The sequence below is a fragment of the Bos indicus x Bos taurus genome, chromosome 27 (assembly GCF_003369695.1).
Source record: "Bos indicus x Bos taurus breed Angus x Brahman F1 hybrid chromosome 27, Bos_hybrid_MaternalHap_v2.0, whole genome shotgun sequence".
Classification (NCBI taxonomy): domain Eukaryota; kingdom Metazoa; phylum Chordata; class Mammalia; order Artiodactyla; family Bovidae; genus Bos; species Bos indicus x Bos taurus.
This window is the reverse complement of record NC_040102.1, coordinates 23,519,900-23,542,820: the sequence shown is the minus strand read 5'-3', so window position 1 is coordinate 23,542,820 and position 22,921 is coordinate 23,519,900. Positions and strand designations below refer to the sequence as shown.

The 22,921-nt window shown below is 42.6% G+C and overlaps 1 protein-coding gene across 5 annotated transcripts in view; it reads left to right on the top strand.

The window, feature by feature from the left end:
- The window catches only part of TRMT9B (tRNA methyltransferase 9B (putative)), a 68,523-nt gene that overhangs the window by 2,011 nt on the left and 43,591 nt on the right, over positions 1–22,921 (top strand). The gene's annotated exons all lie outside the window — the stretch shown is intronic.

The following is a 22,921-nucleotide window of genomic DNA, read 5'->3' as shown; positions in this document are numbered from 1 at the left end:
TGACAGGTTGGAAAGGATCTCCTCACCAAGGAAACTGCTCCAGAGAACTGCTTTCTTAATGCATTCGGTCAGGTTTGAGAGGCGGGTTCTCTATAGACCCTTCTCTTAGTTCAAAAGAAATCCTTTTTCTAGGAAGATTCAATTAATGAAATGATGTTCTTTGGAAATACTTTGTCCTTTTGTGTGTCTGTCTTCGTATAGCAAAAGCATCAAGGTTTTAATAAGATTTTACTTACTGGAGGGATGGGAAATGAAAAATGCTATGTTCTCATGGTTAACTCTGCCTTAAAGCAGAGGGGCAGTGGTGGGGGGAGGGGTGCTTTCCCAATACATCTTAACCCTCTGTGTACCTATATCTTCTAAAGCCAAATCCTAAGGGGATTAACAGGACTGTAAAGAAGGTATTAATACTTTCAGTATTTCTGATAGGTGGATACGGGGATATTTATATGCATTCCACTTGTAAAGAATTCACATGCGCCTTTAGAGAACGTGTGTCCAGAATCTGAGACACATTATGATGGACAATTATCAGCACTACCTCGAGGAAGGCAGAGGGCCAGACAAGCTTGGCAATAAACAGGACCTCCGTGCTGAGGAAGAAATGCAACTAAATCCTGTGTTTACTGCATGTTGATGTTCCGATTCGTATTTTAAATGGGAGCTGAATCAGCTCTCACTGTGATTTAGCCCTTCTATGAAGTATCGTTGCGATTAAGCTGTCAGCACTTGCCTGTGCAGTCTTATGCTTTTAAGCGTAGATAAATTAGGACGCGTTCTGAGGAGAGTGGCAGGAAGGGATGAAGACTGTGTGGTGATTTACTTAAAGACAGACAGAAGGAACTAAATATGGAGGCTGATTCTGGTGCAGCTTGGTTGGTGGTCAGGCTGGAAGTGTGGGTGTGCTAATCGACCCACCGAACGTCCCTTCGCCTGTGTGATTCTCCTTTCTTGATGTCATCAGACAGCCTGAACCTCTAGCTAAGAAGTGTCCTAGAGGAGTTGCACCATTCACTTTGGGTACTCACTTTCCAAACAGAGAAACACTTGGAGTTTGAGCTCCATCACCTGGACTGAATTGCCACATTTCCTCATCTGTGAAATGGGAATAATATTTCGTAACTAAGGTGGTGCGTGCATGCATGCTAAGTTGCTTCAATGGTGTCTGCCTCTTTGCAACCCTATGGACTGTAGCCCATCAAGCTCCTCTGTCTGTGGGATTCTCCAGGCAAGAATACTGGAGTGGGTTGCCATGCCCTCTCCTGGGGATCTTCCCGACCCAGGGATCAAACCTGCATCTCTTATGTCTCCTGCAATGGCAGGTGGGTTCTTTAGCACTAGCGCTACCTGGGAAGCCCAACTAAGGTGGTAGTCGGGAGCAAATGGAATAACTGGTGTAAAATGCACATTGTGAGCTGTCTTACAAGAAAGAGAAATGGGTTAAATCTCATCTCCTAGGGCTGCAGAGGGGTTGCTGTGTAATTGATGGTAGAACTCAATATTTGGGTGACTCATTCTCCTGTCCTGGTTAACTTATTATACTTTTGTACAATACACTACAGGGTACAATAGACTCTTAGTAATCAGTGTTTGGGGGAGAATTAGAGGCTTATACTGTCAAGCCTGTATCTCCTCCCCCATGGACAGACCACCGGCTTATCTAGCTGAACGAAGTTATGTGTGGTGGTTCTGAGAGGTAATCATGAGATAGCAGGGAGAGGAAGGAGATGAAATTCTAAAATCAAATTTAAATCTTTTATAAACTAGCTTCTGTTAATGCCATTAAAGTGTGGTTCTCATAAAACGATAAGAGTCCATAGTTTTCCCCTGGGCAGGTACATACTTAGAAATGGAGTAGTTGGGGCTGAAGCAGCAATATGACTCATGCAGGGTTTTATTTGTTGAGCATCCCTAAGTCACCTGAGACACCATGCTAAAGCCTTCAGGATGCAAGAAAAGCAGATGTAACCCCTCCTGGAAGCATGGCTGCTGGTACTACACAGGTAAACCTATCGTTATACCTGTGCTGAGTGCTATGCAGGAAACAGGTCAAGGGAGGAGACAGGGAATTTGACCCGTAGAGGGAGGGAGGTCAGGAACGTGTGCTTTAGGAAGTGATATTGGGGTTGGGAAGGATTAAAGCCCAGTGAACAACACCTGCAGAGACTCTGTGCGCTTCCTGTGTGCAGGTTTCCTGATGAGGAGAGAGCGAGCAGCAGAGAGAACAGATATCTTTGCCGAGGGGGGGCAGTGGTGTGGGAGCGGGGCTTGAACAGCAAGCTGGGCTGGGAGACACGCTTGCTTTTCTTTTACATTAAGAATTACATCTCCATAGAATCTTAATTGTTTTGTGTAAACAGCTTAGGATTTGTTTTTCTTACAGATCACTCTACTGAATTATAAAAAACATATTGACAATCTTTTTTTTTTAAGCTGCCCAGAGCCTAAGCCAATATTTACCATAATTGACTAGTTTTGTCAACTCTTTGCATTATTAACTGTCTGACTTTAAAGCCATCTGGATTCATTTCCTTTTTAAAAATCTAATAGATTTTTGTTTAGAATACATATTTTGTATATTTTCAGCTGCATGCATGCGGGCTCAGTCATGTCCAACTCCTTGCAATTCCATGGACTCTAATTACCAGCTACTAGACTTCTTTTTATCTATCAAGAGAAAGAACACTATGTATAGATGGACTTGCCAGGTGGCGCTAGTGGTAAAGAAGCTGCCTGCCAGGGCAGGAGATTTGAGATATGGTTTCTATCCCTGGATCTGGAAGATCCCCTGGAAGAGGACACGGTAACCCACTCCAATATTCTTGCCTGGAGAATATATGGACAGAGGAGCCCAGCGGGCTTCAGTCCATGGCGTCACAAAGAGCTGGACACGACTGAAGTGACTTAGCACGCACACGTGTATAGGATAGCTGGAAATAAACAAAATATATGTATTTATCCAGTTTGAATCTACCTATTCAAGAGCTGATGGATTCACTTGATTTCTCCTGTGGAAAGCGCCCCTGCATCTGCATCTGAGACCCCGTGAGCCCAGCTCTGTGACACTAACAGGTCAGACTGGGCAGTGCCACCCAGGCCAGGTCACGTGAGGAAGCTGGCAGAGAACTGTCACCAGTGCCTGGTTTTATTTGGTTTTTTATTTCCTCTTCTCTTCTCTCTTCCCTTCTTTTTCCTTCCTCTCTCCCCTCTTGTTATTTTTCCTTTCATGTTTTTCTTTTTTCCTTTTTCTCCAAAATGTCTCACGACTATTTCTAAGCCTTTATGCTGTGGCCTCATCCTTGGGCCCTAAGAGTGGTGCCCAGATTTGGGGAGTTCTTGGTGGCAGGGCCTGTGACTTCTCCCTGGTCCTTAAGGAGTCACTGTGGAGGTCATTTTCCCTTTCGTGGTTCTCTCCAGGCTTTACCTGCTGTCCTGGGCACTGAAGGCTGTCCTCTTTCCTTTCTCTTGTTTTAATGTCATGGTGCAGATAAGAGAAACTATCCCAGCTATTTTAAGCAGAAAGGGGTTTCATATGGGAAGTAGGTGCTCACAGGAAGGCTGGAAGGAAAGGCTGCTGCTGCTTAGAGAGGAGAGGCTGCAGGCTGGACTGGAGGGGTGAGCCCCAGAGAGCTCCACGGAACTGGTGTCCTAGGGTTGCTGCCATCATCGCCCAAGTCCGGAGGCTGGAAATTGGAGCTGCTGCCTGAGCTGCTGACATCAGAGCTCACTCTCTGAGCTGTGTTCAGTGATCAGAGAAGCTGCTACAAAGCACCACTCCATGCAGGAAGCTAGTAACAGAACCTGGTTACCAAGGACAGAAACAGAACATCTTCCTTAGACACCCTCTACCTCGCTTCTCATCCAGGTCCTCTCACTTGGCATAACCTAAGCTGTGCCCAGAACCCTGGCTGCAAGGGACTCTGGGAAATGTAGCTGATGGTTCTCCAGCCTAGAGACAGAGGAAGGCACACCTGGAGGAGACCAGAATGGATGCTGTGTGACACTCCATTTCCAAAGCTTACTGGAAACAGATTTCATCAGGGACTTAGCTAGAATATTTCATTCAAAGCAGAGAGATGATATATTGTAAGAATCAAAAAAGGATCCAGTTGCTAACCAATTTGCATTTCAAGCAGATGGATGTTACAGTCATTACAGATGAAATTGCTAGAAAAAACATCAAGCAAATAAATCACTAAAATTCCTAAGGACCTACCCCTTCCTGTGGTGGTTCTGTTTGAATATGAAATAATCTTCTTTTGTTTCTGTTTTGTAATTGAGGTAAAATATCAAGAAAATGATTTTTAAAAGCTCCTCCCCACTCAAGTTCCAGAAAGCCTATCTACTTAATGAATAGCAATACAAAGGAGGAACTAGGGTTTGATCAGGGATATAATAGCTTCTGGAAGACTGGTTCTTTCATTAAATGAATTATCTGTGTGGCTGTGTTTCTATTGAATCTTTCTTTGCTCTGGAACTTTAATTTTTTTTTTCCTTAGAGGATTAAATAGAGAAAAGTCCTGTTAATTGGAGATTAAAATAAGAGTATGCTTGAATTCACTCTAATTACTTATTTCATACTCTAAGTCTTGTCAGATTTTTTTTTTGAGTTATTAAAGTAAATATGATTGAAAGTGAAAGTCACTCAATCATGTCCAACTCTTTGTGACCCCATGAACTTATATACAGTCCATGGAATTCTCCAGGCAAGAATACTGGAGTGGGTAGCCTTTCCCTTCTTCAGGGAATCTTCCCAACCCAGGGATCAAACCCAGGTCTCCCACATTGCTGGAAGATTCTTTACCAGCTGAGCCACAAGGAAAGCCCAAGAATACTGGAGTGAGTAGCCTATCCCTTTTCCAACAGATCTTCCTAACCCAGGAATTGAACTGGGGCCTCCTGCATTGCAGGCAGATTCTTCATCAACTGAGCTATCAGGGAAACCCTGATTTGAAGATCAAATATGATTCGGTCTTTATAATTCCTAAGTAACACATTATCATTTATTTGTACTCAGAAATTATATTATCACATCTAGGAATTAAGTCTTGATTATTGAATGAAATCATTTTATATTTGCTTCTGATATTTGAACCTTAAAATTAGACAAGAGTAGCTGAGGGAGATGGAGTTACTTAGTGAATTTGTTAGTCTAATACATATATAATTTCTAATTGATTTTCATGTCTCAAAAGGTGAGAGTTCATTCAGAGATCTGCTCTGGTAGGTAATGAAAGAATTTAAATGCAGAATTATAAACGCTGCCTGGGATAAACCACACTATCATATTATACATCCAGTGGTGACAGCAAGAGTTTAGCCACTTGGCCCCACGTCACCATAAATAAACACATCAAAATAAAAACAGTACTCTTTCTCTGTAAACGCAGCTTCAGGACAAATGCATTCTCTTCCACAGTGAGCCCCCATCTAAGCCCATTTAGAGTATATTCTCAGGGAGGAGCTGGTTGAATCTAACCTTAATCGGATTCACTGTGAGGAACAGTAAGTGGTATTCACCTTTGTAGGTTACAGTAACACACAAATGACCTAATTCCAGCTTTCCCCCACCCTCCTCTTTTTCTCCCTCATTCCTATTTGAGTAAATATTCAAGAGAAAAACCTGGTTTTTTCCTCCCTCTGGGCTATAAGCATGATGAGTTCTTGTCTAGCTATATGGAGCTTAAAGATTAAGTTGTAGGACACAACTCTGTTGTTTTTTTTTTAAGATTGAAAATCAAAATGGTCTTTTGATTTGCCAAGTGTATTATAGAGCAGAAGAACATCCAAGTCTTAAATCACTGGTTAGATCACTGACGTGCCAAATTGAATCAGGGATGTGGGAAGAGAGACCATGGGGTTGTGATACATTTTTTAAGGCAAAATTTATATGACACACCCACAACTAACATCATACTAAACATTGAAAATGGAAGGCTGTCCCTCTGAGATCAGGAACAAGGATGCACACTCTCACCACACTTATTCAACATGGTATTGAAGAGAATTAGGCAAGAAAAATAAATAAAAAGCATCCAAATTGAAAAGGAAGAACTGTCACTATTTGAAGATGACATGATTTTATATATAGAAAATCCTAATGACCCCACCACAAACTATTAGAAATAATAAACTATTAGAAGTAAAGCCTCAGGGTGCAAAGTCAATACATAAAATTGGACTTTGCATTTCTATACACTAGTAACAAACTAATATTAGTATTATGTGCTGCCAAAGGGCACACTAACAACACACTAGCAGAAAGAGAAATTGAGAAAACAATCCCATTTATAGTCACAACAAAAAGAATAATATCATCTAGGAATAAATTTAATCAAGGAAGTGAAAGACTTGTACCCTGAAAACTATACGACATTTACTGAAAGAAATCAAAAGAAGACAAAAACCCTGAAAGATATTAGATGCTCATGGATTGGAAGAATTAAATTTGTTAAAATTTACATATTACCTAAAACAATCTACAGGTTAAGTTCAATACCTATCAAAATTTCAACATTTTTCATAGAAATAGAACCAAAACCCCTTAAATGTATTTAGAGCCACAAAAGATCCCAAATAAGCAATCCTGAGAAGAAAAGAGTAAAGCTGGGTTTGATTTTAAATTATACTATAAAATTATACTGCCTGACTTTAAATTATACTATAGAAACATAGTAGTAAAAACAGCATGGTATTGGCAGAAAAATAGACACACAGATCAATGGAACAGAATTGAGAGCCCAGAAAGAAACCTACACACATATGGACAATTAATTTATGGCAAAAGAGCAAAGAACATACAAGGAGAAAGGATAGTCTCTTCAATAAATGTTCTTGGAAAAACCGGACAGCCACATGCAAAAGAATGAAATCATACTAGTCTTAAACCATACACAAATAGAAACTCAAATTGGATTAAAGACTTGATGTAAGACCTGAAACCATACACCTACTAGAAGAAAACATAGGCAGTATTCTCTTTGCAGTTGGTCTTAGTAATGTCTTTCTGGACATGTCTCCTCAGGCAAGGGGAACAAAATCAGCCATGAAACAAATGGGACGACATCAAACTAAGAAGCCTCTTCCCAGCAGAAGGAACCAGTAATAAAATGAAAAGACAGCCTAACAAGTGGGAGAAGATATTTGCATATCATGTATCAAGTAAGGGGTTAATATCTAAACAAAATACCAAAAACTTCTACAACTCAACAATAAAAAGCCAGACAACCCAATTAAAACACAGGCAGAGGAGCTGAATAGACATTCTCCCAGAGAAGACATGCAGATGGCCAAGAGGCACATGACAATATATTTAATATCACAAATTATCAGGGAAATGCAAATCAAAGCCACAATGAGGTATCACCTCATGGCGATTAGAATGCTGCTGCTAAGTCGCTTCAGTCCTGTCCGACTCTGTGAGACCCCATAGACGGCAGCCCACCAGGCTCCCCCATCCCTGGGATTCTCCAGGCAAGAACACTGCCATTTCCTTCTCCAATGCATGAAAATGAAAAGTGAAAGTGAAGTTGCTCAGTCATGTCCGACTCTAGCGTCCCCATGGACTGCAGCCTACCAGGCTCCTCCGTCCATGGGATTTTCCAGGCAAGAGTACTGGAGTGGGGTGCCATTGCCTTCTCCGGGCCATTAGAATGGCTATTACCAAAAACACAAGAAATAGCAAGTGTTGGAAAGGCTGTGGAGAAAACGAAGCCCACATATACTGTTGGTGGGAATGTAAACCAGTGCAATCACTTACAGAAAACAATATGAAGATCCTTCAAAAAATTAAGGATAGAACTACCATATGATCCAGTAATTCCGCTCCTGGATATTTATTTAAAGAAACAAAAACACTAATTATAAAAGATATATACACCATCACGTTCATTGTACTACTTACAACGGCTAATACATGGAAACAAAGGCCCACTCTGTCTATGGATGGATGGACAAAGAAGATGTAGTTTATGTACACAACGGAATATCGCTTAGCCATAAAAAGATGCAATCTTCCATTTACTACAACACTGACCTTGAACATATTATGGTAAGTGGAATAAGTCAGATGGAGAAAGACAAATACCATGTATTTTCACTCTTACGTGGAATATAGAACAAAACAAAATAAACGAACAAACCAAAATTTAAAAACCACAAACAAACATACAGGTACAGAGAGCAGAGAAGTGGTTATGGAGTGGGTGATGGGAAACTAAACTTAGCGGTGAGCACACTGCAGTGTAGACAGAATTCAAAATATAATGCTGCACACGTGCAATGTATATAATGTTACAAACCAGGATTACCTCAATTTAAAAAAAAAAGAGGCTTTTAGTGTTTAAAGAAGTAAAGAGTTCGTGAGAATGGAGGGCTGCTTTTGGTACTTCAGTCATTGTTCGGCAAGTAATCAGTAATTTTTTTTAAATGTGAAGAGGGCCATCAAGGAAAGGGGAACCTCATTCTGATCAACGATTTCAGTCCTATGACCACACGAAATTGAATTCAATTCCAAGAATTGGCTTGGAAGCAGATTTTACCCCAGAACCTCTAGCTGACAGCTCACCCTGGCTGATTATCTTGGTCTCAGTGTTAACCATAGTCGGAGAGGAAAACTCAGCCATGTTGTGCCAAACATCTAACCAACAGAGTTATGAGCAAATAAATAAGTGTTGTTTTAAATTAAAAAATAAAAATACTGGAGACTGTAGCATTCTCTGGGACACCGTGTTTATAATTAGAGTGATTCTAGAAAATGCAGGCATGTTCTAAATGTTAAGATGTTTTAAAATGAAGATGGCAATACAATGATTTATGCGATCACAAAATAGAACCAGGGTGATCATGTGACTTACTGTTCAACCTGGGGCACTTCTGAGAGCAAAGAGCGGGGGCACTGCGGGCAGATGGTATTATATTGTGCTTCATTTTATTCCACTTTGTGGATTTTGTCTTGCCTACAAATTGAAGGTTGGAAGTAGCCCTGCATCGAGCAAGTCTATCAGTGCCATTTATTTCTCCAACACCATGTGTTCACCTTGTGTCACTTTTTGGTAATTCTCACACTATTTCACACTTTTTCATTGTTATTATATTTGCTATGTTGATCTGTGATCAGTGATCTTTGATGTTAACTACTGCAAAAAGATTAAGACTCACTGAACGCTGAGATGACAGTTGGCATTTTTAGCAATAAAGTATTTTTTAATTAAGGTACATACATTTTTGATACATAATGCTGTCGCACACTTATAGACTACAGTATATTACAAACATAACTTTTATTGTAACAGGAACCAAAATTTCACGTTCTTCACTTTATTGCCATATTTGCTTTATTGCGGTGGTCTGGAACCGAACCCACAGTATTTTCAAGGTCTGCCTGTATTAATGAGTGCCCTGGGGAAAAGAAGCGTGGGTGGGGACTGCCCCAGCAAGCCTGCACTTAAGATCTCACCCAAGATTAAGTGTTGTGTAGCATTATTGCATTAATTGTAATAGTGACTTTCATGAAACTTACCATTTTAACCATTTTTAAGTTTGTAATTCAGTGGCATTAAGTATGTTCATATTGCTGTGCAATCATCATCGTTCATCTCCAGAATGTTTATCATCTTACAAAGCTGAAACTACACCTATTAAACAGCAACTCCCCATTTACCTCTCCTCCCAGCTCCTGGCAACCACTGTTTCTACTTCCTGTTTCTATGAGTTTGACTACTCTGCTGCTGCTGCTGCTGCTAAGTCGCTTCAGTCGTATCCGACTCTGTGCAACCCCATAGACGGCAGCCCACCAGGCTCCCCTGTCCCTGGGATTCTCCAGGCAAGAACACTGGAGTGGGTTGCCATTTCCTTCTCCAATGCAGGAAAGGTAAAAGTGAAAGTGAAGTCGCTCAGTCGTGTCCGACCCTTAGTGACCCCATGGACTGCAGCCCACCAGGCTCCTCCATCCATGGGATTTTCCAGGCAAGAGTACTGGAGTGGGGTGCCATCGACTACTCTAGGTACCTTATATTAGTGGGATCACACAGTATTTGTCCTTGTGTGACTGCCTTATTTCACTTAGCAAAATATACATTGATGCTGTGGCATATATCAGAGTTATACTTCTATTTAAGGCTGAATAGTATGTTTCTATGGGTTTCCCTGTGGCTCGGTGGTACAGAATCTGCCTACCAATGCAGGAGATGCGTGTTCGATTCCTGGGTTGGAAGATCCCCTGGAGGAGGAGATGGCAACCCACTCCAGTATTCTTGCCTGGAGAATCCCACAGACAGGAGTCTGGAGGTCCATGGGGTGGCAATAGAGTTGGACACGGCTGAGCGACTAAACAACACAAGTATTCTTCTGTATGTATATACACATTATGTTAATTCATTCATGTCTAAGTGGATACTTGAGTCGCTTCCACCTTTGGCAGCTGTGAATAATGCTGCTATGGACATGTGTGTGCAAATCTCTCCACAAGCCCTTGCTTCCAGTTCTTTGGGGTATATATCCACCATATCGATTTTTAAATGAAGTTAAAAATGGAAGGGGAAAAGAACATTATTTCCCGTCAGGATGTTTTTCATTATACTTCTCCAGCATCACACTTTGTTGGGCGGAAGTCCAGCACTGTCTCTGCAGAATTCATCAGAGAAAGGAATCTGGGATCATCTAAACAAGCTGCCTGCTGATAAAAGCACCCAGGGTCTCGAATTCCATCCTCACACAAGGAAGCTAGCTCTTCTGTTACAACTGTCATAATACGCTGACCACAGATGTTTTTAAGAGAAAAGGCGTGGCATCTAGAATGGAGTCAGGGAACAGCCTCCAGCAGCACAAAGAACCAGGGGATCAACAGCATGATATCAAACAGAACTAGTCCACGTGACCAAAAACATAACACAGGGGACATGAACTTCCTGGAAACAGGCAACAAACCAACAGCCACCTGTTGGCTTGGAAGGTGAGATGAAACGAGACAGGTAGCAGAATGTGGTCCTTCTACATAAAGAGAAAAATATGCTTCCTTTGGCTGTGGAAGTAGGTAATAATGTCAAGTTAGGGGGCTTGAGATGGACATGTACACATTGCTTTATTTAAAATGTATAACCAACAAGGTCCCACTGTATAGCACATGGAATTCTGCTCAATGTTATGTGGCAGCCTGGATGGGAGGGGTGTTTGGGGGTCAAGGGACACATGTAAATGTAAGCCTGCATTCCTTTGCTGCTCACCTGAAACCATCACAACATTATTAATCAGCCATGTGCTGTGCTTAGTCGCTCAGTCGTGTCCAACTCTTTGAGACCCCATGGACTGTAGCCCACCAGGCTCCTCTACCCATGGGGATTCTTCAGCCAAGAATACTAGCCGAGTGGGTAACCTATCCCTACTCCAGGGGATCTTCCCAACCCAGGAATGGAACCAGGATCTCCTGCATTGCAGGCAGATTCTTTACCAGCTGAGCTCCCAGGGAAGCCCTGATTCATCACCTATACCCCAATACAAAATAAGAAAGTTAAAAACAAAAAACAAAAAAAAAAACCCGATGCATCTGATCTCAACTTATTAGTCCTTTTACGGAAATTGTTGTTATTTACTCGCTCAGTCATGTCTTGACTCTTTTGAGACCCCATGGACTGTAGCCCGCCAGGCTCCTTTGTCTTGGGGGTTCTCCATATAAGAATCCTGGAGTAGGTTGCCATTTCCTCCTCCAGGGGATCTTCCTGACCCAGGGATCAAACCCGCGTCTCCTGCACTGGCAGGGAGATTCTTTACCGTCTGAGCCACCAGGGAAGACCTTTATGGAAATAGAAGCATTAAAATATGACCCTTCATTTGAAATTTTTTAACTTGGTTTCCATTGGGGGTTTATAGATCTGGACAGTAATACTGACATGTCTGGAACAAACAAGAAATTGCCACATTTGCTGGGTGGGAATTGCTCCCTCTCTTGAAGTCTCATTGGCAGATACCAGCCTTCTGTGGACTCAACCAAGAAATCTCATTCATCTGTAATAGCAGACTTGAAGAAACTTAATAAATTTTTGGTGATCAGTAGTAACTGAGCTTCAGAAAATACATCTACAGAAGTTACCTTCCAGCCAGAGATGATAGCTGAGAGCCCAACAGGTGTTAAGGAGCATTGAGAAAAGAGACTCAAAGTGAATATCTCATGGGCACCAAAAATGAACAGCATCCACAAGTCGGCTTGCATTAGACCGCACTTGTATTGCTGAGTACCAAAAAATTATCAGGCAAATCCACACAAAAACCTGCACACACGTTTTATAACGCAAACATCCCAAATTCACAAATAATCCAGAAGTCCTCCAATAGGTGGATGGATAAGCTGTTCATACAGTGCTATACTAGTCATAGTTGCTGCTGTCGTGTTTTTTTTTTTTTTTTTTTTTTTGGCTGCATCACGCACAACTTCCCTGACCAGGAATCAAACCCACACTCCTTCCATTGGTGGTGTGGAGTCTTAACCACTGGGCCACCAGGGAAGTCCTGGAATATTATTCCATGATGAAGATATCTATGGAGCTACAGAAAGACATGGAGAAGGAACTTTAAGTGCATAATTGCTAAGTCAATAAACCAGGCTGAAAAGGCTAAATTCTATATATAATCCCAATTTTTTGACATCTGGGAACAACTACAAAGACAGTAAAAAGATCAGGGGTTTTTGGTGGGGAAAAAGAGGTGAATTAAGTGGACACAGAGGGTTTATGGCAGTGAAACTATTCTGCATGGTGTGTGGGTAACTGTGGATACATGACATTTGCATGTGGCAAAACCCACAGTACACAACAATACAAACTGTGAAGTCTACTACCTACTATGGACACTTACTAATAATAATGCATCACGATTTGCTCATCAGTTGTAGCCAAAGTTCCACACCAATGCATGCTGTTAATTTTTAAATTACCTAAATATTAAAAGAAATGTATTAATAGGTACTTCATGTGCTAGAGAAATGTAGACAATGTTACCTTCAGTAGGCCAGGAAATGGCATGTCAGGGAACATGGCTCAATTGAGGGAAATTAATAAATGAGAGCATTGCTGTCATTCCAGGCCCAGCTGAAACATTTCACAAGTGGCACTCACCCTAGGCACTGACATTTCACCCAAGCTCTTAGGAGATGAGGAGGATGTACTCAGTGAGACTTCTGAGCAAACTACTTCTTGCCATCCAGTTGAATATGGGTTAAAGACTAGGACCAGAGCCCAGAGAATCCACTGACAGACAGGCCTGAAACCAGAGAAAAGGCTGCTTTTGAAGCTGTTAAGGCCATTCATCATCAAGGCCCTCCAACCTTCTACCATTAATTTTTCCTCCTGCAGACACTGCCTGGATTCTCCAGGCTGGCTTTCCTTTGCAGGAAGCTCTTGAGGCTTTGCATCTAGTTGGCAGAAATGCAGACCTACCTTTTCTTGTTTTGCGAGCCAAGAATGTTATATTCCCACATGACCATGAAAAATTGGGCCAGACAATCTGCCATTCCCTTAAAAAAGCTACACAGACACACGTGCACATTCCTATGTATGCAGGAGATGTTTAAACCTCCAAGTGGAATGTTCAGCCAGATATTTTTAAAGTCATTTATGTTAGGTAATCTGTCTATTTTACTTGTTAAACTTTAGGCCTTTTGAGATGCAGTGGAAGTATGCGCATACAGGAGATGTTTATTCTCATTAAGATGATTATATTTTGGATATGTTGATGGTTTTATGTATAACATACCACTTCAGGATGACAGCAAATGTTCAGAAAGCAGAAGTTACTAGGAATCCCACTGTAAGTGCTGTTAAAAACAGAAAACTGCATTGTAGGCAAGGTACACCCTGTGGACTCAACTGTCAAGTTACAAAGTTTTAACCACATAGTTTGCTGCTCTGAATGATACCCAGGGTTTTGTGTATTATGATTTGTCCTTTAAAAAAAAGGAAATTGAAGGATAATGGAATAATTTTTAAAATGAAGGAAAACTATGTATTTCGACACAGAAAATTTTCTTACAGGTAATAGTAATCATTAAAGCATTTATTCAGGTTATTGAATACTTTGTGTATCAATTACTTTAGTTAAAGCTGTGACTACTTTAGTTAGACCTTGGATTTGTTTATTTAAACTAGACCACAGTGTGGCAGGGTAGACCCCTGCACATGCAGAATTAGTACAGGAAGGTTTTAGTCATTCAGAAACATAATTATATAGTTTTCTTTTATTTACCCATTGGCTCTCAAGTATTTATAACGGCGTGCATTCTCACTGTGACCCAGAGCTTAAATAAACTTCACTCCACAGCTGACATTTCCCTCGCCTGACCATGCCAGCATCATGGTCTTCCCTCAACATCCTTACATCCTGCACCCATTTCCTTTCAAGTCTTCCTTAGCATCCTGAACCCTTCACTTGAGCAGCACTGAACTGAGGCTTCATGTTGGAAAGATGACCAGTGGCTTCAGAAAGAATATATTCTAGTCCACATACTAACAGTGAGTTCCCGAAGTCCCAGCAAAATGACCATCCTATGGAACTCAACCATAGTTTCTCTCCAGGATGGTGTTTCTCTGAAACCGAGTGATGGAAACAGGTGGCAGGATGACCCAAGAGACCTTGGTGATGGAGTGTGTCACACGGCAGCCAGGCTGCGATGGGTTGAGAGGAGACTGGAGGACAAGCAGACAGGTGGGATTCATGGACCCCTCTTGAAAAGGAAGGAGGAAGACGAGGGTAAAGCTTGAGAGCAGAGGCAGGGCCTGGCAGGGCTTGCCTTGTGTGTGGCTTTGTGTTTCTGTTTAAGCAGAGGGGGCTCCGTGTGTCTGCTGGCTGAGGAGAGGAGGCCATGGGCAAAAGCCAAAGGCCGGAACAGAAAGAGCAATGAATGAAGCTGATGTCCCCGTAAAGATGGGATCCATGGAGAAGAGAGGCCAGCCTTGGTGAGGAGTCTGAGGATTCTGAAACAAAAGGGATGCATGAGACTGTGGAGCAAAAAGATGGAAATGGAAGAGGTCTGTCTGCATTTTCTTAGTGAAGTCGGGGCAGAGTTAGCCTGAAAAGGCACTGTTCTGTCAATATCCCTGACTGCCCAGGGAATTAAGATCCTGATGTAAACAATCAAAGTGAAAGCTTTGGTTTCATATCCATTTGCCCCCATCTGACCCTAGTTTTTTCGTGCATGAGCTGTTCAATGTCTCATTTTCTAACAGTTTAGGAGGCCATCAAACAAAGACCTGATGAGGAAAGTACACTACTGCTTGGCCCTTCTAAGGAAAAGCCTACTTTTAAAAACTCAAGTCATTATTGTCCTTTTTGGGCTATTATTTAAAAACTATTTATCAAAAACATTGTATTTCATCTTTATTTTTCAATATTTCACATGTCCATGTTATTGGAATTGTACACCTTGGGGGGCTTCCCAGGTGGCTCAGTGGTAAAGAATCCACTGCAAAGCAGGAGCTGCAGGAGACGCGGGTTTGATCCCTGGGCCGGGAAGATGCCCTGGAGGAGGAAATGACCACCCATTCCAGTATTCGTGCCTGGAGAATCCCATGGACAGAGGAGCCTGGCAGGCTACAGTCCATGGGGTCGCAGAGCTGGACACCACTGAGTACGAGTGAGTGAGTTCCCGTTCATGACAGACACATCATCGCCTTTCCTGGTAAAATAAGTGTGCATGTCACAAAATAGTGTCTTAGCATGGGCTGGCATGACCAAGTACCACAGACAGGGTGGCTTAAACAATAGAAATATGTTTTCCCACAAGGTTCCAGCTGGTCTGATTTCTGGTGAGAGCTCCCTTCTTGCTGGCTTGCAGACAGCCTCCTTCTCCCTGTGTCATTATCTGACCTTCCTTCTGTGTGCACGTGGAGAGAGACCTCTCTGGTGTCTCTACCCTGCTGGATCAGGACCATACTCTTATGACTTAATTTCATCTTAATTACCCCCTGATAGGCCCCCTCCAAGAAGGCAATGGCACCCCACTCTACTACTCTTGCCTGGAAAATCCCATGGACGGAGGAGCCTGGTAGGCTGCAGTCCATGGGGTCGCTAAGAGTCGGACACGACTGAGCGACTTCACTTTCACTTTTCTCTTTTCATGCACTGGAGAAGGAAATGGCAACCCACTCCAGTATTCTTGCCTGGAGAATCCCAGGGACGATGGAGCCTGGTGGGCTGCCGTCTATGGGGTCGCACAGAGTCGGACACGACTGAAGCGACTTAGCATAGCATAGTATAGCATAGGCCCCCTCCAAATACAGCCACATGGAGAGTCAGAGCTTTAACATGTGAATCCTGCAGGAGACATGGACATTCCGTCCATGAAGATGGCACCCTGGATTCCATTAAGTGCTTACCACCATCACCAAGATATCTTGCCATCAGTGCTTTATGTTAAATCTTCTGTCTTACTTAATTTTTAATTTAGAATCAAATTGTATTTGTTTATTTTTTTAAAGTAAATTATGATGAAACTGTGAAGGGTACAAATGGTATTTATAGTTTTCAATTAGAAATAATAAACAGAGCTTCCTTATAGGCTTACTGCTGAAGAAACCAACATTGTCATAAAATGGAATATGAAAACTGAAAAAACTAAACTTTCCAAAACAGTCTGGTTTATTCTGGGCACAGACTTAATAACTCTTGCTGCTAGGAGAAGTACAATTTACTGCCATAGGAAAGCTGAAAATGTCAAACATATTGTTATAAAATACAATGCAAGCTGCCTGCAAATTAGACGTTTTTTTCTTTTTTTTTTCAACTGGCATATTTCCTCCTTCTGTGCAGCTTTTATAGCTGTGGCCCTCGCTTTGAATTGAATGCTTCAGCGTGTGATGTAAACATTCAAACCCCGTCACGCACTGGCTGGTTTTCAGAGGTGAGGGCTGCTGCACACAACAGAGGGCATTGCAAGGTCTGAGCTATTAAGAAGGAGCTCAGTAGAAATGAGACAGAACTAGCACTGACATGAACACACAGCCAGGAGCTGAGGTCAGCGAGCTCTGGGTAAAAAAAAACGAAGTTTGACAATCAGAGGACCAGCGCCCAAGGACTGAGCAGGAGGCAGTAAGCCTTTCTTAGCCCCCAGATCGTAACACAGAACCAACACAGTACAGATGTCATCAAACTGGTTCATCTAAAACACATGCCTCTAATGACCCAAATGTTTTTTTCTTCCTGTTTTAGGTAGGCTTCCAACAGGTTTAGTTGTTTGATCTCTCTTAAACGCCAAGCCAATGAAGAGCAGCAAATTAGAAAGGAGGAGAGAGAGAGTGAAAAGTGCCCACAGCAGTGCAGGGCAGAGAAACAGTCAAGATGCCACTCAGCATAAATGCAGAGGTTCTGTTAGCATTGCTGGATGCTGGAGGGCACTGCTGCTCTACTATGAACCTGAAAGGGAAAGTCGATCAGTCATCTCCGGCTCTCTGCGACCCCATGGACTGTATAGTCCATGGAATTCTCCAGGCCAGAATACTGGAGTGGGTAGCCTTTCTCTTCCCCAGGGGAATCTTCCCAACCCAGGGATCGAACCCAGATCTCCCGCATTGCAGGCGGATTCTTTACCAGTTAAGCCACAAGGGAAGCCCAAGAATTCTGGAGCGGGTAGCCTATCTCTTCTCCAGAGGATCTTCCCAACCCAGGAATCAAACCAAGGTCTCCTGCACTGCAGGCGGATTCTTTACAAATGCATTATGTAGTCTCTTTAGAAAGATATAATGGAATTCCCTGGTGGTCCAGTGGCTAGGACTCCATGCTTTCACTGCTGAGGGCATGGGCTCAATCCCTGGTCAGGGAACTAAATTGTGGGGAAGCTGTGGGGAATGGCCAAAAAGAAAAAAAAACATAAAAAGTACGTGGCATATTAGAAATATTTCCCCAGAAGTGATTAAATAAACAATATCTTGGTAACAAAAAGGATCAACCTCAGATACTTCTAATGTTCAACTATATGACCCAGGTTTTGTTTTTTTTTTAATTAAAATTGGTCTAAATTTTGAGTTCAGTTCAGTTCAGTTTCTCAGTTGTGTCCGACTCTTTGAGACCTCATGGACTGCAGCACGCCAGGCTTCCCTTGTCCATCACCAACTCCCAGAGCTTACTCAAACTCATGTCCATCAAGTCGGTGATGCTATCCAACCATCTCATCCTCTGTCATCCCCTTCTCCTCCTGCCTTCAATCTTTCCCAGCATCAGGGTCTTTTCCAGGGAGTCAGTTCTTTGCATCAGGTAGCCAAAGTATTGGAGCTTCTGCATCAGTCCTTCCAATGAATATTCAGGACTGAATTCCTTTAGGATGGACTGGTTGGATCTCCTTGCAGTCCAAGGGACTCTCAAGAGTCTTTTCCATCACCACAGTTCAAAAGTATCAGTTCTTCGGCGCTCAGCTTTCTTTATAATCCAATGCTCACATCCATACATGACTACTGGAAAAACCATACCTTTGACTAGATAGACCTTTGTTGGCAAAGTAATGTCTCTGCTTTTTAATACGCTGTCTCAGTTGGTCATAGCTATTCTTTCAAGGTGCAAGAGTCGTTTATTTTCATGGCTCAGTCACCATCTGCAGTGATTTTGGAGCCCAAGAAAATACTGTCACTGTTTCCATTGTTTCCCCATCTATTTGCCATGAAGTGATGGGACCAGATGCCATGGTCTTAGTTTTTTGAATGTTGAATTTTAAGCCAGTTTTTTTCACTCTTCTTTTTCACTTTGATCAAGAGACTCTAGTTCCTCTTTACTTTTGGCCGTAAGAGTGGTGTCATCTGCATATCTGAGGTTATTGATATTCCTCCTGGCAATCTTGATTCCAGCTTGTGCTTCATCCAGTCGGGCATTTTACATGATGCATATAAGTTAAAAAAGCAGGGTGACAATATACAGCCTTGAAGTACACCTTTCCCAATTTGGAACCAATCTGTTGTTCCATGTCCAGTTCTAACTGTTGCTTCTTGACCTGCATACAGATTTCTCAGAAGGCACGTAAGGTGGTCTGGTATTCTCATCTCTTTGAGAATTTTCCACAGTTTGTTGTGATCCACACAGTCAAAGGCTTTGACGTAGAAAATAAAGCAGAAGTAGATGTTTTTCTGGAACTCTCTCTCTTTTTTGATGACCCCTGGCAATTTGATCTCTGGTCCCTCTGCCTTTCTAAATCCAGCTTGAACATCTGGAAGTTCTCATTTCACATACTGTTGAAGCCTCACTCAGAGAATTTTGAGCATTACTTGGCTAGTGTGTGAGATGAGTGTAATTGTGCAGTAGTTTGAACATTCTTTGGCATTGCCTTTCTTTGGGATTGGAATGAAAACAGACCTTTTCCAGTCCTGGGGCCACTGCTTAGTTTTCCAAGTTTTCTGGCATATTGAGTGCAGCGCCTTCACAGCATCATGTTTTAGGACTTGAAATAGCTCAGCTGGAATTCCATCACCTCCACTAGCATTGTTTGTAGTGATGCTTCCTAAGGCCCACTTAACTTCAGACTCCAGGATGTCTGGCTCTAGGTGAGTGATGACAGCATTGTGTTTATCTGGGTCATTAAGATCTTTTTTGTATACTTCTTCTGTGTATTCTTACCACCTTTTCTTAATATCTTCTGCTTCTGTTTGGAGTTCAGTACCTGTCTATTTAGCACAGGACTTCGCAGACCAGTACAGGAGCTGGCTGGCACATGCTCATACCACCACCCTCCCAGAGGAGGAGCAAGACAGACGCAGGAGATCAGAGAGGCTAGGCTTCTAGAAACAGGTCCCGTTGGAGGTGGGCAGAGCCTGTGTGCCCTGGAGTTGGCCCAAGGGGAGGTGCATGGCAGGGGAGGGGAAGCTGACCACCTCACTTCCCCAGCTCAGAGGAGCAAAAAATAGAGGTTACGATATTACTTGTTCACCTTTTTCAGTGTCCCTTTCAAGTTTTACATTATGTGATTATAATTCAAAGGTATTTTAGGATCAGGTAGCATAACACCACTGGCTAATTCTTCTGAGTTATGGGAAGTATAAGTGACAAGATGCTAGGTAGCACGAAAATTAATTTTTTCACAGTCCACAGAAGAATTGGGTTGATAAGCAGAAATGTTCTATGGATTTCGTGTGCAAATTCTGTTTAACTCTAGGGCACAAGGTAAGTCACTTCCTGTATTTGTTTTCTCTCTGAAATAATCATCTAAAGGTATGCCCAGGGCCCCAAACTCTTGTCAGTTAAATTAAATACTAATGTGTTAGGCAAAAGCCAACAAGGGTGGTGCAAAATGCCATCCGAGACTTTAGGAAAACATATTCCATGATGGCACAGACAGCAGCAGAGCGAAAACTTAGGAATTCAGGGCTTCAAAACCATGTTGTTAACTCCTGCTCCATCTTAGCACTTCCACACACAGACAGACCCTCCGCAGACCTCAGGAAGTCAGAGGGACAATGGTAAACATTTGCTTACCCCAGTGGCTCTTCCTGTGGAGTTGACATGAAAATGACTTCCTCTGTTGGCATGTGACCAATTCAAGCTCTCTCCCTTTAGATTATTTTGAACATTTTGCCCCTACTGAGCTAAACCTTCCTAATTAAAGCCGCTCTTTAACACTCATAATTTCTAGGGAAGGCACATTCTCCTGAATTTTCCATGTTTCTTGTTAAGAATGAAAGCTGTCCCTCCCACAGTAGAATTACAATCACTAATCAACTTAGAAAGCCAGACCAATGCTGAACACATTTTTAGAACACTGTCTTTCTAAAATAGAAAGTAGTGAATGTCCATATGAACGCAATAACTGGGAGTACGCTATTAGCAAATGATGAATTTCTATTAAAGCACTGTTGCAAGTTTTACCATTGTCACTACCATTGTCAGGCTGAATGACCTTGTGATACATTTTCTAAAAAGAGATACCACCATAGATGAATTTTCGTTTTAAAGGAAATGCTACCCAGATCATAAAGACACTCATGCTAAGGGACTATACAGGTCTGCAGAATTATGTGCCTTTCCTGGGATGTGGCCTGTTTTATAAAGATGAGGTCAGAAGGGGAACAAAGTGGGCAGAGATTCCTGATTTCTATTCCTTTCATCTAGAAAGCCACGGGCTTCTCCTTTGGAATTGCCAGAAAAGAAGAATTTTCCTTCTTGAACAAACACTGATCCTTTAGCAATTTCTTATGTATTTGTCATAAAGAGCTACTGCAGCGCTCTTAATTACTAGAATCTCTTCATGTTCTCTGAGATCTGGGTGTTTATGGCATGCAGTCAGAGTGAGAGGAATCCTGTCAGGGAATCAGTCACCAGGAACCCGGGTGATGTTCTGATGTGAGACCTGGAGTCCCTATTGCCGGGATGTTCCGTCGCCCCCTCTGGGAGGGATCAACCCTCAGGGTGAGGAGCCGAGGCAGCCCAGAGGGTTCAGCTCTGAGTTGCTCACAGGAGGCACCAGCAAGACACCCCCACCTCTCCACAGGTATTTTCCAATCCAACAATGTCAGCTAATTACGAGAAGAGCCAAGCCGTGATGAACAGACGACATGCCCTGTATTAACTACTCTGGCCTGGCCTGAGCAGCGTCACAGAGAAATGCAACCGACCTGCCGTCCTTCAGAAGCCGTCGAAGAGGCATCTCTTCCTCAGACACCGGCGAGAGCCGGAGTCCCTCCCGTCACGGTTACACCCAGGCTTCCACCCTGGGATGGGACAGAGCTGCCTGCTTCTGTGTTCACATGGCTTTTGAGTCCACTGTCCTGTTTTGTGTTACTTATATATATAAACACATACACATATGTATACACATGTGTGTATATACACAATATGTATATGTACGTGTGTGTGTGTATATGTTTGGTTGGGGGGGGTGGAGAGAGAGAGAATTATTTGAGATCCCAGGCTCCCTCACTGATAGTGAGCCCCCCTGATGATCACTACAACACTACTCGGTTTTCTTCCAGGAATGAAAACTATGTTTTCTTACTCATATACATTTTGTACACATACACATTGTATTTCACCTCTGTGAACAAAAATGTAGAAACAATCTTCTCTGGGTCTCCGTGACTTCATCTTAGATATAAAACAACAACAACAGGCAAATTTACTCTGTTCACTTTTGTAGACATGTGCTGTCGTTAACGGAGAAGGCAATGGCACCCCACTCCAGTACTCTTGCCTGGAAAATCCCATGGACGGAGGAGCCTGGTGGGCTGCAGTCCATGGGGTCGCTAAAGAGTCAAGACACGACTGAGTGACTTCACTTTCACTTTTCACTTTCATGCATTGGAGAAGGAAATGGCAGCCCACTCCAGTGTTCTTGCCTGGAGAATCCCAGGGACGGGGGAGCCTAGTGGGCTGCCGTCTATGGGGTCGCGCAGAGTTGGACACGACTGAAGCGACTTAGCAGCAGCAGCAGCAGCTGTCCTTAAACAGACCAGTCTGTTCTTTCCCTGTCCTTGAACTTTTGACTCTGTGATGTCTTTTACATAAGCCTGTTTTTCCTCTGTTCTGTTTCTAAAGTAGCATTAGACCAACTTTTATGTTGCACTGTTCTCCGTTACACAGAACCGTAAAGAGAGAATGGTTATGGCAGGTGCACACTACTCTGTATTGTAGCATTATTCCAGTTCCTTCCATGGGCCATTATTCCAGTCCACTGCATGGATGATTTTCCAGTTCCATTCATGGGTCACTATCCCAGTTCATTCTGTGGACCATTTTCCAGTTCCTTCTGTGGATCATTATTCTGGTTCATTCTCATGGCTCCATGGATGCAGGGTTCCCTCCCGTGAGCCTGTGTCCTTGCTCAGAGTCAGGCTGGTGCGTTCTGGGCTGTCTGATCCATTTAAATGTCAGGGAAAAAGAAGAGCTGGCTGCTCTGACCTGGTCTCTGTTGAGCTTTTGCAATGTATTCAGAGTGTCAGATGTTTCATGCAGCTTTCAATATTAA